Source organism: Oncorhynchus tshawytscha, linkage group LG05, assembly GCF_018296145.1.
Source record: "Oncorhynchus tshawytscha isolate Ot180627B linkage group LG05, Otsh_v2.0, whole genome shotgun sequence".
In the NCBI taxonomy this organism is placed as follows: Eukaryota; Metazoa; Chordata; class Actinopteri; order Salmoniformes; family Salmonidae; genus Oncorhynchus; species Oncorhynchus tshawytscha.
In genome coordinates, this window is record NC_056433.1 from 87,343,463 (window position 1) to 87,360,544 (window position 17,082).

The window sequence follows — 17,082 nt, forward strand, 5'->3', positions numbered from 1 at the left end:
TTGAAACCCAGGACAGTGGTTTGAAACCTAGGACAGTGGTTTTAAACCCAGGACAGTGGTTTGAAACCCAGGACAGTGGTTTTAAACCCAGGACAGTGGTTTGAAACCCAGGGGCAGTGGTTTGAAACCCAGGACAGTGGTTTTAAACCTAGGACAGTGGTTTGAAACCCAGGACAGTGGTTTTAAACCTAGGACAGTGGCTTGAAACCTAGGACAGTGGCTTGAAACCCAGGACAGTGGTTTTAAACCTAGGACAGTGGTTTGAAACCCAGGACAGTGGATTGAAACCCAGGACAGTGGCTTGAAACCCAGGACAGTGGCTTGAAACCCAGGACAGTGGCTTGAAACCCAGGACAGTGGCTTGAAACCCAGGACAGTGGTTTTAAACCTAGGACAGTGGTTTTAAACCTAGGACAGTGGCTTGAAACCCAGGACAGTGGCTTGAAACCCAGGACAGTGGCTTGAAACCCAGGACAGTGGTTTTAAACCTAGGACAGTGGTTTGAAACCTAGGACAGTGGCTTGAAACCCAGGACAGTGGTTTTAAACCTAGGACAGTGGTTTTAAACCCAGGACAGTGGCTTGAAACCCAGGACAGTGGTTTGAAACCCAGGACAGTGGTTTGAAACCCAGGACAGTGGTTTGAAACCCAGGACAGTGGTTTGAAACCCAGGACAGTGGCTTGAAACCCAGGACAGTGGCTTGAAACCCAGGACAGTGGTTTGAAACCCAGGACAGTGGCTTGAAACCCAGGACAGTGGTATGAAACCTAGGACAGTGGTTTTAAACCTAGGACAGTGGTTTGAAACCCAGGACAGTGGTTTTAAACCCAGGACAGTGGTTTTAAACCTAGGACAGTGGTTTTAAACCTAGGACAGTGGCTTGAAACCCAGGACAGTGGCTTGAAACCCAGGACAGTGGCTTGAAACCCAGGACAGTGGCTTGAAACCCAGGACAGTGGTTTGAAACCCAGGACAGTGGTTTTAAACCCAGGACAGTGGTTTGAAACCCAGGACAGTGGTTTTAAACCCAGGACAGTGGTTTGAAACCCAGGACAGTGGTTTTAAACCCAGGACAGTGGTTTGAAACCCAGGGGCAGTGGTTTGAAACCCAGGACAGTGGTTTTAAACCTAGGACAGTGGCTTGAAACCTAGGACAGTGGCTTGAAACCCAGGACAGTGGTTTTAAACCTAGGACAGTGGCTTGAAACCCAGGACAGTGGTTTGAAACCCAGGACAGTGGCTTGAAGCCCAGGACAGTGGTTTGAAACCCAGGACAGTGGTTTGAAACCCAGGACAGTGGTTTGAAACCCAGGACAGTGGTTTGAAACCCAGGACAGTGGTTTGAAACCCAGGACAGTGGTTTTAAACCTAGGACAGTGGCTTGAAACCTAGGACAGTGGCTTGAAACCCAGGACAGTGGTTTTAAACCTAGGACAGTGGCTTGAAACCCAGGACAGTGGTTTGAAACCCAGGACAGTGGCTTGAAACCCAGGACAGTGGTTTGAAACCCAGGACAGTGGTTTGAAACCCAGGACAGTGGTTTGAAACCCAGGACAGTGGCTTGAAACCCAGGACAGTGATTTGAAACCCAGGACAGTGGTTTGAAACCCAGGACAGTGGCTTGAAACCTAGGACAGTGGTTTGAAACCCAGGACAGTGGTTTGAAACCCAGGACAGTGGTTTGAAACCCAGGACAGTGGTTCGAAACCCAGGACAGTGGTTCGAAACCCAGGACAGTGGTTTGAAACCCAGGACAGTGGTTTGAAACCCAGGACAGTGGTTTGAAACCCAGGACAGTGGCTTGAAACCCAGGACAGTGGCCCCAGGACAGTGGTTTGAAACCCAGGACAGTGGTTTGAAACCCAGGACAGTGGTTTGAAACCCAGGACAGTGGCTTGAAACCCAGGACAGTGGCTTGAAACCCAGGACAGTGGTTTGAAACCCAGGACAGTGGTTTGAAACCCAGGACAGTGGTTTGAAACCCAGGAATGTGTTTTAAACCCAGGACAGTGGTTTGAAACCCAGGACAGTGGTTTGAAACCCAGGACAGTGGCTTGAAACCCAGGACAGTGGTTTGAAACCCAGGACAGTGGTTTGAAACCCAGGACAGTGGTTTGAAACCCAGGACAGTGGTTTGAAACCCAGGACAGTGGTTTGAAACCCAGGACAGTGGTTTGAAACCCAGGACAGTGGTTTGAAACCAGGACAGTGGTTTGAAACCCAGGACAGTGGTTTGAAACCCAGGACAGTGGCTTGAAACCTAGGACAGTGGCTTGAAACCCAGGACAGTGGTTTGAAACCCAGGACAGTGGTTTGAAACCTAGGACAGTGATTTGAAACCAGGACAGTGGTTTGAAACCCAGGACAGTGGTTTGAAACCCAGGACAGTGGCTTGAAACCTAGGACAGTGGCTTGAAACCCAGGACAGTGGTTTGAAACCCAGGACAGTGGTTTGAAACCTAGGACAGTGGTTTGAAACCCAGGACAGTGGTTTGAAACCCAGGACAGTGGTTTGAAACCCAGGACAGTGGCTTGAAACCCAGGACAGTGGCTTGAAACCCAGGACAGTGGCTTGAAACCCAGGACAGTGGCTTGAAACCCAGGACAGTGGCTTGAAACCCAGGACAGTGGCTTGAAACCCAGGACAGTGGCTTGAAACCCAGGACAGTGGTTTGAAACCCAGGACAGTGGCTTGAAACCCAGGACAGTGGCTTGAAACCCAGGACAGTGGCTTGAAACCCAGGACAGTGGTTTGAAACCCAGGACAGTGGTTTGAAACCCAGGACAGTGGTTTGAAACCCAGGACAGTGGCTTGAAACCCAGGACAGTGGCTTGAAACCCAGGACTGTGGTTTTAAACCTAGGACAGTGGTTTGAAACCCAGGACAGTGGCTTGAAACCCAGGACAGTGGCTTGAAACCCAGGACAGTGGCTTGAAACCCAGGACAGTGGTTTGAAACCCAGGACAGTGGTTTGAAACCCAGGACAGTGGTTTGAAACCCAGGACAGTGGCTTGAAACCCAGGACAGTGGCTTGAAACCCAGGACAGTGGCTTGAAACCCAGGACAGTGGCTTGAAACCCAGGACAGTGGTTTTAAACCTAGGACAGTGGTTTTAAACCTAGGACAGTGGCTTGAAACCCAGGACAGTGGCTTGAAACCCAGGACAGTGGCTTGAAACCCAGGACAGTGGTTTTAAACCTAGGACAGTGGTTTGAAACCTAGGACAGTGGCTTGAAACCCAGGACAGTGGTTTTAAACCTAGGACAGTGGTTTTAAACCCAGGACAGTGGCTTGAAACCCAGGACAGTGTTTTGAAACCCAGGACAGTGGTTTGAAACCCAGGACAGTGGTTTGAAACCCAGGACAGTGGCTTGAAACCCAGGACAGTGGCTTGAAACCCAGGACAGTGGCTTGAAACCCAGGACAGTGGTTTGAAACCCAGGACAGTGGTTTGAAACCCAGGACAGTGGTTTGAAACCCAGGACAGTGGTTTGAAACCCAGGACAGTGGTTTGAAACCCAGGACAGTGGTTTTAAACCTAGGACAGTGGTTTTAAACCTAGGACAGTGGTTTTAAACCTAGGACAGTGGCTTGAAACCCAGGACAGTGGCTTGAAACCCAGGACAGTGGCTTGAAACCCAGGACAGTGGCTTGAAACCCAGGACAGTGGCTTGAAACCTAGGACAGTGGCTTGAAACCCAGGACAGTGGCTTGAAACCCAGGACAGTGGTTTGAAACCTAGGACAGTGGTTTTAAACCTAGGACAGTGGTTTGAAACCCAGGACAGTGGCTTGAAACCCAGGACAGTGGTTTGAAACCCAGGACAGTGGCTTGAAACCCAGGACAGTGGCTTGTGGAACAGATTTTTAAAAGCTTTGTTTATCATTGGCAACAGGTAGCCTAGTGGTTAGAGCGTTGCACTAGTAACTGAAAGGTTTGCTTGATCAAATCCCCTAGCTGACAAGGTACAAATCTGTCGTTCTGCCCCTGAACAAGGCAGTTAACCCACTGTTCCTAGGCCGTCATTGTAAATCTGAATTGGTTCTTAACTGACTTGCCTAGTTAAATAAAGGTTAAATAAAATAAATTAATCGTCAACAGTTCATTGCGTTTCAAATGTCCATATGCAGGTCAAATTTCCAGACATAAACTTTCAACCCTTATTGAAACATAAAATCACTATGGAAACCATTGGACCAGTCAACCAGGAAGAATGAAATGTCCCTTCAGAATGCTTCAATATGTCCATTTGGAATGCTTCAATATGTCCATTTGGAATGCTTCAATATGTCCATTTCAGAATGCTTCAGAATGCTTCAATATGTCCATTTCAGAATGCTTCAATATGTCCATTTGGAATTCTTCAATATGTCCATCTCAAAATGCTTCAATATGTCCATTTGGAATGCTTCAATATGTCCATTTGGAATGCTTCAATATGTCCATTTGGAATTTTTTATTTGACCTTTATTTAACTAGGAATGCTTCAATTATGGACACAGAGGTTGATCTTACACCATAGTGATGCTTTTACTGGCTGGATCCCACATTGTGCCGTTTAGGACTTTAGGCCACTCTCCTTGTCAATCATCGATCAAACTGACTCCAATGGTACACGACATCAAATCAGACTTAATTTGTCACATGACTCTGCATAGTGACTCTGCATAGATAATAAACAGCGAGTAGCAGCAGTGTAAATACAAAGGGGATGTAATGTAATAGTCCGGTTGGCCATTTGATTAGCTGTTCAGCAGTCTTATGGCTTGGGGGTAGAAGCTGTTAAGGATCCTTTTGGTTCTAGACTCGGAGCTCCTGTACCACATGCCTTGCGGTAGCAGAAAGAACAGTCTATGACTAGGGTGACTGGAGTCTTTGACAATTCTTAGGGCCTTCCTCTGACACCGCCTGGTATAAAGGTCCTGGATGGCAGTAAGCCTGGTCCCAGTGATGTACTGGGTCGTACTCACTACCCTCTATAGGGCTTTCCTCTGACACCGCCTGGTATAAAGGTCCTGGATGGCAGGAAGCCTGGTCCCAGTGATGTACTGGGTTGTACTCACTACCCTCTGTAGTGCCTTACCATACCAGGCGGTGATGCAACCAGGATGCTCTCGATGTTGTAGCTCTAGAACATTTTGAGGATCTGAGGACCCAGGCCAAATCTTTTCAGTCTCCTGAGGGGGGATAGGCGTTGTTGTGCCCGCTTCACGACTGTCATGGTGTGCTTGGACCATGATAGTTTGGAACGTGAAGCTCTCAACCTGCTCCACTGCAGCCCCGTCGATGCGAATGGGGGCCTGTTCGGTCCTCTTTTTCCTATAGTCCACAATCATCTCCTTTGTCGTGCTCACATTGAGGGAGAGGTTGATGTCCTGGCACCACACGGCCAGGTCTCTGACCTCCTCCCTATAGGCTGTCTCGTCGTTGTCAGTGATCAGGCCAACCACTGTTGTGTCGCAAACTTAATGATGGTGTTTCGTGTTTGGCCACGTAGGGTGAACAGGGAGTACAGGAGGGGACTAAGTACACACCCCTGAGGGGCCCCAGTGTTGAGGATCAGTGTGGCAGATGTGTTGCTACCTACCCTCACCACCTGGGGGCGGCCCATCAGGAAGTCCAGGATCCAGTTGCAGAGAGAGGAGTTTAGTCCCAGGGTCCTTTGCATAGTGATGAGCTTTGAGGGCACTATGGTGTTGAACGCTGAGCTGTAGTCAATGAACAGCATTCTCACATAGGTGTTCCTTTTGTCCAGGTGGGAAAGGCCAGTGTGGAGTGGTATGTGAATTGGAGTGGGTCTATGGTATCATGGAGGATGGTGTTGATGTGAGTCATGACCTGCCTTTCAAAGCACTTCATGGCTACAGACGTGAGTGCTATGGGTCGGTAGTCATTTAGGCCAGGTTACCTTCGCTTCCTTGGGCACAGGGGCTATGGTGGTCTGCTTGAAACATGTTGGTATTACAGACTCAGTCAGGGAGAGGTTGAAAATGTCAGTGAAGACACTTGACAGTTGGTCTGCTTTGAGTACACTTCACAGCTGAGCCGTTGTTGCTCCTAGACGTTTCCACTTCACAATAACACCACTTACATTTGACCGGGGCAGCTCTAGCAGGGCAGCAATTTTTTATCAAATTTATTTATATAGCCCTTCGTACATCAGCTGATATCTCAAAGTGCTGTTGTTTTGGAATTGTGGCATGCTATGATGCTGCCACGTTGAAAGTCACTGAGCTCTTCAGTAAGGCCATTCTACTGCCAATGTTTGTCTATGGAGATTGCATGGCTGTGTGCACGGTTTAATACACCTGTCAGCAACGGGTGTGGCTGAAATAACCGAATCCACTAATTTGAAAGGGTGTCGTCATACTGCTGTATATATAGTGTATGTTCAGTATCACATGGGGAGAGTGACCTCACCTGGCTGTTAACTCTTCCTCTCCTCTTCTTTCTTTCCCCTTCCTCCTCTTCCTCTGCAGAACCGTTGTAAACTATGACATCTGAAGACTATGTCCTAACCTTCCTCCTCTTCTTTTCCTCGTCCTCTGTAGAACCATGTGGACCGGTGAAGGAGAGGTTCAGGTGAAAGCCCGGATGGAGACCACCCCTGCCATGGGCGTCCCTAGTATCTCTGTTTCCCAGAAACAGTCCCCTAAAAAGTTTGGCCCTGTGGTGGCCCCGAAGCCCCAGTTCAACCCCTACAAGACTGGAGACCCCATTGACCTTGCTGGAGGTAAGAGACGGGGATTCAGACACTGATAAAAGGGGTGCATGTTCGTAGACTACAATCAAGGGTCAAGGGTCAAACAGGGTGGTAGGAGTTGGGCCTGTAGACGACTGGGTTGCCTGTACAAATCCGTCCGGGCGCTGTGTGTGTGTGTGTGTGTGGGGGGGTATTGATCTAGCAACTGGAGGGCTGCTGGGTTCATATCCTAACAAGAATCCCGTTGGTCCCTTGATCAAGGCCCTTAACCCCACAACATGCTCTACCACCCAGGGATGCTGCATGGCATTCTTACCCCTGTACTCCTTTCTACTGCGTATCTGTGTGGTGTGTCTGGGGAGTTGAGAAAGGAAGAGAGCAGAATATTCATTTCTGTTGTTCGCTGTGACTGTGGACAATAAAGTTGGATGTTTTTTTAAATTTTTATTGTATCCAGGGGCTGAGACCTCCTAAGTATCCCCCAGTCACATGACCTTTACATGACCTTTCCATGACCTTATATGAAAGACAACACCATACTCCTCCCTTTCGCCAATTAAGAAATCCAAGGGCTGTGTAAACAAACCAAAAAAAACCTCTGACCTTGAATTCATCTTTTTAAGTCTGTTTGAAAAATACCAAAATAGAGTTGCCTTAATTAATAACATGTTAATGCAAATATCAAGAAATGTTGAGAGGGAAAGAAAATACAGGAAATAATTGAAAAGTAATAATTAATACGCCATGAGTAACGATAACTAGGTTATATACACAGGGTAGCTGTTCTGAGTAGATGTGCAGGTGTACCAGTATGGAGTAGATGTACAGGGGTATGAGGTAATAACATGATTATATACACAGGGTACCAGTATGGAGTTATTGTACAGGGGTATGAGGTAATAACATGGTTATATACACAGGGTACCAGTATGGAGTTATTGTACAGGGGTATGAGGTAATAACATGGTTATATACACAGGGTACCAGTATGGAGTAGATGTACAGGGGTATGAGATAATACCAGGCTATATACACAGGGTACCAGTATGGAGTTATTGTACAGGGGTATGAGGTAATAACATGGTTATATACACAGGGTACCAGTATGGAGTCAATGTGCAGGGGTATGAGGTAATAACATGGTTATATACACAGGGTACCAGTACTGAGTTGATATACAGGGGTATGAGGTAATAACATGGTTATATACACAGGGTACCAGTACTGAGTTGATATACAGGGGTATGAGGTAATAACTTGGTTATATACACAGGGTACCAGGTAATAACATGGTTATATATACAGGGTACCAGTACTGAGTTATTGTACAGGGGTATGAGGTAATACCATGGTTATATACACAGGGTACCAGTACTGAGTTATTGTACAGGGGTATGAGGTAATAACATGGTTATATACACAGGGTACCAGGTAATAACATGGTTATATACACAGGGTACCAGTACGGAGTCAATGTGCAGGTGTACCAGTATGGAGTAGATGTGCAGGGGTATGAGGTAATACCAGGCTATATACACAGGGTACCAGGTAATAACATGGTTATATACACAGGGTACCAGTACTGAGTTGGTATACTTGGGTATGAGGTAATAACATGGTTATATACACAGGGTACCAGTACGGAGTCAATGTGCCGGGGTATGAGGTAATTACATGGTTATATACACAGGGTACCAGTACTGAGTCGATGTGCAGGGGTATGAGGTAATAACATGGTTATATACACAGGGTACTAGGTAATAACATGGTTATATACACAGGGTACAAGTACTGAGTTATTGTACAGGGGTACATGTGATGAGTCCCAAAAAAGAATTGTGCAAAAAGGGTCAATGCAGATTGTCAAATATTTAATCCAATATCTAAGGCCCAATATCAGGGCCTTCCAAGCCACCTGGACATGTTTAGATCAGGGCCTTCCAAGCCACCTGGACATGTTTAGATCTGGGCCTTCGGAGCCACCTGGACATATTTAGATCAGGGCCTTCCAAGCCACCTGGATATGTTTAGATCAGGGCCTTTGGAGCCACCTGGACATATTTAGATCAAGGCCTTCGAAGACACCTGGAGATGTTTAGATTAGGGCCTTCCAAGCCACCTGGACATGTTTAGATCAGGGCCTTCCAAGCCACCTGGATATGTTTAGATCTGGGCCTTCGGAGCCACCTGGACATATTTAGATCAGGGCCTTCCAAGACACCTGGAGATGTTTAGATTAAGGCCTTCCAAGCCACCTGGACATGTTTAGACCAGAGCCCTATCCCTATCTAGTGCCCTACTTTTGACCAGAGCCTAAGGTGCCATTTGGGACAAAGCCTATGAATATGGTTCTTTATCTTCCAGTAAGGGGCCCTTCAGGAAGCCTCGCTGTGTCTGTCTCTCGCTGCTAAGGTTTCCTGGGTCTTTGTGGTTCACACTTCTGCTAATGCTTATACTAACAGTCATGTTGCTGGGTAACAAACACAGTCAAACCAGGACTCGTACTTTTCCTTTTTAAAACATATTACCTCAAACAGACTGCCTTCAGACTGCCTCAGACTGCCTTCAGACTGCCTCAGACTGCCTTCAGACTGCCTCAGACTGCCTTCAGACTGCCTCAGACTGCCTTCAGACTGCCTCAGACTGCCTTCAGACTGCCTTGCATAATATCTATATTTTGACTATGACCACACGGTAACAGGAATACCCACAGATACATATACACACACACACACACACACACACACACACACACACACACACACACACACACACACACACACACACACACACACACACACACACCATGATAGTGCTACTGTGCTTGGTCTGTGGCTGTGTTCTGAATTATCTCTCTCATTCAGTCAAATGTTTATTCCCTCTACGGTTTCTTATCTCCTTCAGTGACGTAGTTGTTCTTTCATCCCAATTACTGTATCTCTGTAAGCAAAGTAGCATTTCCAGCCTTGGATTATTCTCTCTTTGACCCATCTCCACCCCGTTGCAGTCTCGTTCAAGGTCAAATGCATATTTAAAACTGTTCGGTATCAGAGCTAACGCTCCTCTCAGCTGAAATCACATTTCTCTAAGACTGGAGAGGGTATGGCCTGGAGTTGAATCATGTTCAATAAACCGCTACGTTACAGGGTATGAACACCGCTCTACAGGGTATAAACACCACTCTACAGGGTATAAACACCACACTACAGCCACTACTCTACAGGGTATAAACACCACACTACAGCCACTACTCTACAGGGTATAAACACCGCTCTACAGGGTATAAACACCGCTCTACAGGGAATAAACACCGCTCTACAGGGAATAAACACCGCTCTACAGGGTATAAACACCGCTCTACAGGGTATAAACACCACTCTACAGGGTATAAACACCGCTCTACAGGGTATAAACACCACTCTACAGGGTATAAACACCGCTCTACAGGGTATAAACACCACTCTACAGGGTATAAACACCGCTCTACAGCCACTACATTACAGGGTATAAACACTACTCTACAGCCACTACATTACAGGGTATAAACACCGCCCTACAGCCACTACATTACAGGGAATAAACACCGCCCTACAGCTACTACATTACAGGGTATAAACACCGCCCCACAGCTACTACATTACAGGGTATAAACACCGCCATACAGCCACTACATTACAGGGTATAAACACCGCCCTACAGCTACTACATTACAGCGCATTAACACCGCCCTACAGCTACTACATTACAGGGTATAAACACCGCCCTACAGCTACTACATTACAGGGTATAAACACCGCCCTACAGCCACTACATTACAGGGTATAAACACTGCCCTACAGCCACTACATTACAGGGTATAAACACCGCCCTACAGCCACTACATTACAGGGTATAAACACCGCCCTACAGCCACTACATTACAGGGTATAAACACCGCCCTACAGCCACTACATTACAGGGTATAAACACCGCCCTACAGCTACTACATTACAGGGTTTAAACACCGCCCTACAGCTACTACATTACAGGGAATAAACACGCCCTACAGCCACTACATTACAGGGTATAAACACCGCCCTACAGCCACTACATTACAGGGTATAAACACCGCCCCACAGCTACTACATTACAGGGTATAAACACCGCCCTACAGCCACTACATTACAGGGTATAAACACCGCCCTACAGCTACTACATTACAGGGTTTAAACACCGCCCTACAGCTACTACATTACAGGGAATAAACACCGCCCTACAGCTACTACATTACAGGGTATAAACACCGCCCTACAGCTACTACATTACAGGGTATAAACACCGCCCTACAGCTACTACATTACAGGGAATAAACACCGCCCTACAGCCACTACATTACAGGGTATAAACACCGCCCCACAGCTACTACATTACAGGGTATAAACACCGCCCTACAGCCACTTCATTACAGGGTATAAACACCGCCCTACAGCCACTACATTACAGGGTATAAACACCGCCCTACAGCCACTTCATTACAGGGTATAAACACCGCCCTACAGCTACTACATTACAGGGTATAAACACCGCCCTACAGCTACTACATTACAGGGTTTAAACACCGCCCTACAGCCACTACATTACAGGGTTTAAACACCGCCCTACAGCCACTACATTACAGGGTATAAACACCGCCCTACAGCCACTACATTACAGGGTATAAACACCGCCCTACAGCTACTACATTACAGCGCATTAACACCGCCCCACAGCTACTACATTACAGGGTATTAACACCGCCCCACAGCCACTACATTACAGGGTATTAACACCGCCCCACAGCCACTACATTACAGGGTATAAACACCGCCCTACAGCCACTACATTACAGGGTATAAACACCGCCCTACAGCTACTACATTACAGGGTATAAACACCGCCCTACAGCCACTACATTACAGGGAATAAACACCGCCCTACAGCCACTACATTACAGGGTATAAACACCGCCCTACAGCCACTACATTACAGGGTATAAACACCGCCCCACAGCTACTACATTACAGGGTATAAACACCGCCCTACAGCCACTACATTACAGGGTATAAACACCGCCCTACAGCTACTACATTACAGGGTTTAAACACCGCCCTACAGCTACTACATTACAGGGTATAAACACCGCCCTACAGCTACTACATTACAGGGAATAAACACCGCCCTACAGCCACTACATTACAGGGTATAAACACCGCCCCACAGCCCTACATTACAGGGTATAAACACCGCCCTACAGCCACTACATTACAGGGTATAAACACCGCCCTACAGCCACTACATTACAGGGTATAAACACCGCCCTACAGCCACTACATTACAGGGTATAAACACCGCCCTACAGCCACTACATTACAGGGTTTAAACACCGCCCTACAGCCACTACATTACAGGGTTTAAACACCGCCCTACAGCCACTACATTACAGGGTTTAAACACCGCCCTACAGCCACTACATTACAGGGTATAAACACCGCCCTACAGCCACTACATTACAGGGTATTAACACAGCCACTACATTACAGGGTATAAACACCGCCCCACAGCTACTACATTACAGGGTATTAACACCGCCCCACAGCTACTACATTACAGGGTATTAACACCCCCACAGCTACTACATTACAGGGTATTAACACCGCCCCACAGCTACTACATTACAGGGTATTAACACCGCCCCACAGCCACTACATTACAGGGTATTAACACCGCCCTACAGCTACTACATTACAGGGTATAAACACCGCCCTACAGCTACTACATTACAGGGTATTAACACCGCCCTACAGCCACTACATTACAGGGTATAAACACCGCCCTACAGCCACTACATTACAGGGTATAAACACCGCCCTACAGCTACTACATTACAGGGTTTAAACACCCCTACAGCCCATTACAGCTACTACATTACAGGGAAAACACCGCCCTAAACACATTACAGCCCTACAGCCACTACATTACAGGGTATAAACACCGCCCCACAGCTACTACATTACAGGGTATAAACACCGCCCTACAGCCACTTCATTACAGGGTATAAACACCGCCCTACAGCCACTACATTACAGGGTATAAACACCGCCCTACAGCCACTTCATTACAGGGTATAAACACCGCCCTACAGCTACTACATTACAGGGTATAAACACCGCCCTACAGCTACTACATTACAGGGTTTAAACACCGCCCTACAGCCACTACATTACAGGGTTTAAACACCGCCCTACAGCCACTACATTACAGGGTATAAACACCGCCCTACAGCCACTACATTACAGGGTATAAACACCGCCCTACAGCCACTACATTACAGCGCATTAACACCGCCCCACAGCTACTACATTACAGGGTATTAACACCGCCCCACAGCTACTACATTACAGGGTATTAACACCGCCCCACAGCCACTACATTACAGGGTATAAACACCAGCCCTACAGCCACTACATTACAGGGTATAAACACCGCCCTACAGCTACTACATTACAGGGTATAAACACCGCCCTACAGCCACTACATTACAGGGTAATAAACACCGCCCTACAGCCACTACATTACAGGGTATAAACACCGCCCTACAGCCACTACATTACAGGGTATAAACACCGCCCCACAGCTACTACATTACAGGGTATAAACACCGCCCTACAGCCACTACATTACAGGGTATAAACACCGCCCTACAGCTACTACATTACAGGGTTTAAACACCGCCCTACAGCTACTACATTACAGGGTATAAACACCGCCCTACAGCTACTACATTACAGGGAATAAACACCGCCCTACAGCCACTACATTACAGGGTATAAACACCGCCCCACAGCTACTACATTACAGGGTATAAACACCGCCCTACAGCCACTTCATTACAGGGTATAAACACCGCCCTACAGCCACTACATTACAGGGTATAAACACCGCCCTACAGCCACTTCATTACAGGGTATAAACACCGCCCTACAGCTACTACATTACAGGGTATAAACACCGCCCTACAGCTACTACATTACAGGGTTTAAACACCGCCCTACAGCCACTACATTACAGGGTTTAAACACCGCCCTACAGCCACTACATTACAGGGTATAAACACCGCCCTACAGCCACTACATTACAGGGTATAAACACCGCCCTACAGCCACTACATTACAGCGCATTAACACCGCCCCACAGCTACTACATTACAGGGTATAAACACCGCCCCACAGCTACTACATTACAGGGTATTAACACCGCCCCCCTACAGCTACTACATTACAGGGTATTAACACCGCCCCACAGCCACTACATTACAGGGTATTAACACCGCCCTACAGCTACTACATTACAGGGTATAAACACCGCCCTACAGCTACTACATTACAGGGTATTAACACCGCCCTACAGCTACTACATTACAGGGTATTAACACCGCCCCACACAGCTACTACATTACAGGGTATTAACACCGCCCTACAGCCACTACATTACAGGGTATTAACACCGCCCCACAGCTACTACATTACAGGGTATTAACACCGCCCCACAGCCACTACATTACAGGGTATTAACACCGCCCTACATTACACAGCCACTACATTACAGGGTATTAACACCGCCCCACAGCTACTACATTACAGGGTATTAACACCGCCCTACAGCCACTACATTACAGGGCATTAACACCGCCCCACAGCTACTACATTACAGGGTATTAACACCGCCCCACAGCTACTACATTACAGGGTATTAACACCGCCCCACAGCTACTACATTACAGGGTATTAACACCGCCCCACAGCCACTACATTACAGGGTATTAACACCGCCCTACAGCTACTACATTACAGGGTATAAACACCGCCCTACAGCTACTACATTACAGGGTATTAACACCGCCCTACAGCTACTACATTACAGGGTATTAACACCGCCCCACAGCTACTACATTACAGGGTATTAACACCGCCCTACAGCCACTACATTACAGGGTATTAACACCGCCCCACAGCTACTACATTACAGGGTATTAACACCGCCCCACAGCCACTACATTACAGGGTATTAACCGCCCTACCCCAGGGTACAGCCCCACTACATTACAGGGTATTAACACCGCCCCACAGCTACTACATTACAGGGTATTAACACCGCCCCACAGCCACTACATTACAGGGTATTAACACCGCCCTACAGCTACTACATTACAGCGCATTAACACCGCCCCACAGCTACTACATTACAGGGTATTAACACCACCCCACAGCCACTACATTACAGGGTATTAACACCGCCCCACAGCTACTACATTACAGGTTATTAACACCGCCCCACAGCCACTACATTACAGGGTATTAACACCGCCCCACAGCCACTACATTACAGGGTATTAACACCGCCCTACAGCTGACATGGGTCACACCTTGTATGCCTTGTTCTGCATGTAATTCATGGTTACATGTGTTTGCCATTTCAGCGTATTTTATCCAAAGTGACTTACAGTAGTACATACATAGTACAGACATAGTACAGACATACATAGTGCAGACATAGTACAGACACACATAGTGCAGACATAGTACAGACATACATAGTACAGACATAGTACAGACATAGTACAGACATTACATAGTGCAGACATAGTACAGACATAGTACAGACAGCTACTACATAGTGCAGACATAGTGCAGACATACATAGTGCAGACATACAGCCACTACATTACACCGGTAGTACAGACATACATAGTACAGACATACATACTACATTACATAGTACAGACATAGTACAGACATACATAGTGCAGACATAGTACAGACACACATAGTGCAGACATAGTACAGACATACATAGTACAGACATAGTACAGACATAGTACAGACATACATAGTACAGACATAGTACAGACATACATAGTACAGACATAGTACAGACACACAGTGCAGACATAGTACAGACATAGTACAGACATACATAGTGCAGACAGTACAGACATAGTACAGACATACATGGTACAGACAGACCGGTAGTACAGACATAGTACAGACATACATACTACAGACATAGTACAGACATACATAGTACAGACAGACCGGTAGTACATACATACATACTACAGACATACATACTAGACATAGTACAGACATAGTACAGACATACATAGTACATAGACATACATACTACAGACATACTACAGACATAGTACAGACATAGTACAGACATACATACTACAGACATACATACTACAGACATAGTACAGACATAGTACAGACATAGTGCAGACATAGTACAGACATACATACAGACATACTACAGACATAGTACAGACATAGTACAGACATACATACTACAGACATAGTACAGACATAGTACAGACATACATACTACAGACATAGTGCAGACATAGTACAGACATACATAGTACAGACATACATACTACAGACATAGTACAGACATAGTGCAGACATAGTACAGACATAGTACAGACATAGTACAGACATACAGACATACATACTAGACATAGTACAGACATAGTACAGACATAGTACAGACACACAGTGCAGACATAGTACAGACATAGTACAGACATACATAGTGCAGACAGTACAGACATAGTACAGACATACATGGTACAGACAGACCGGTAGTACAGACATAGTACAGACATACATACTACAGACATAGTACAGACATACATAGTACAGACAGACCGGTAGTACATACATACATAGTACAGACATAGTACAGACAGACATACTACAGACATAGTACAGACATACATAGTACAGACAGACCGGTAGTACAGACAGACGTAGTACAGACAGACCGGTAGTACAGACAGACAGGTAGTACAGACAGACCGGTAGTGCAGACAGACCGGTAGTACAGACAGACCGGTAGTACAGACATACATGTACATATTGGTGACTCACAGGTCCACACATGTAGACTAGTATTTCTTCATCATTTAGCCAATCTCTGATTGGAGAATCAACCTGAAAACACTACTGTTCATGTTTTTGGCTGTTAAACATGTATCATTTGATAAGCTTTCATAGTCATCATGATAACATCCAGATTCAGTTTTTATTTATTTATTTTAAATCATTTTTTTATTCAACCTTTTATTTAACTAGACAAGTATCTCCAACTCATGCAAATGTAGTTGACTTAAGTGCATCGTTACCTCCTGATTGTTTCTTCTACACCCAACCAGGCATAATTATAGTGCAATGGATGTGTCCCAAACGGTACTCTGTTCCCTATATAGTGCACTACTTTCGACCAGAATCAATGGGCCCTGTAGTGCACTACTAGCGAATAGGGTGCCATTTCAGATACAGCCAGTCAGATGGAACA

At 46.3% G+C, this 17,082-nt stretch overlaps 1 protein-coding gene across 1 annotated transcript in view; it reads left to right on the forward strand.

Moving 5' to 3' along the window:
- Positions 1-17,082, forward strand: part of LOC112241960 (lipoma-preferred partner homolog) — a gene marked incomplete in the record, with an annotated part of 506,285 nt that overhangs the window by 114,029 nt on the left and 375,174 nt on the right. Inside the window, 1 exon segment of the mRNA XM_042322624.1 lies at positions 6,554-6,735.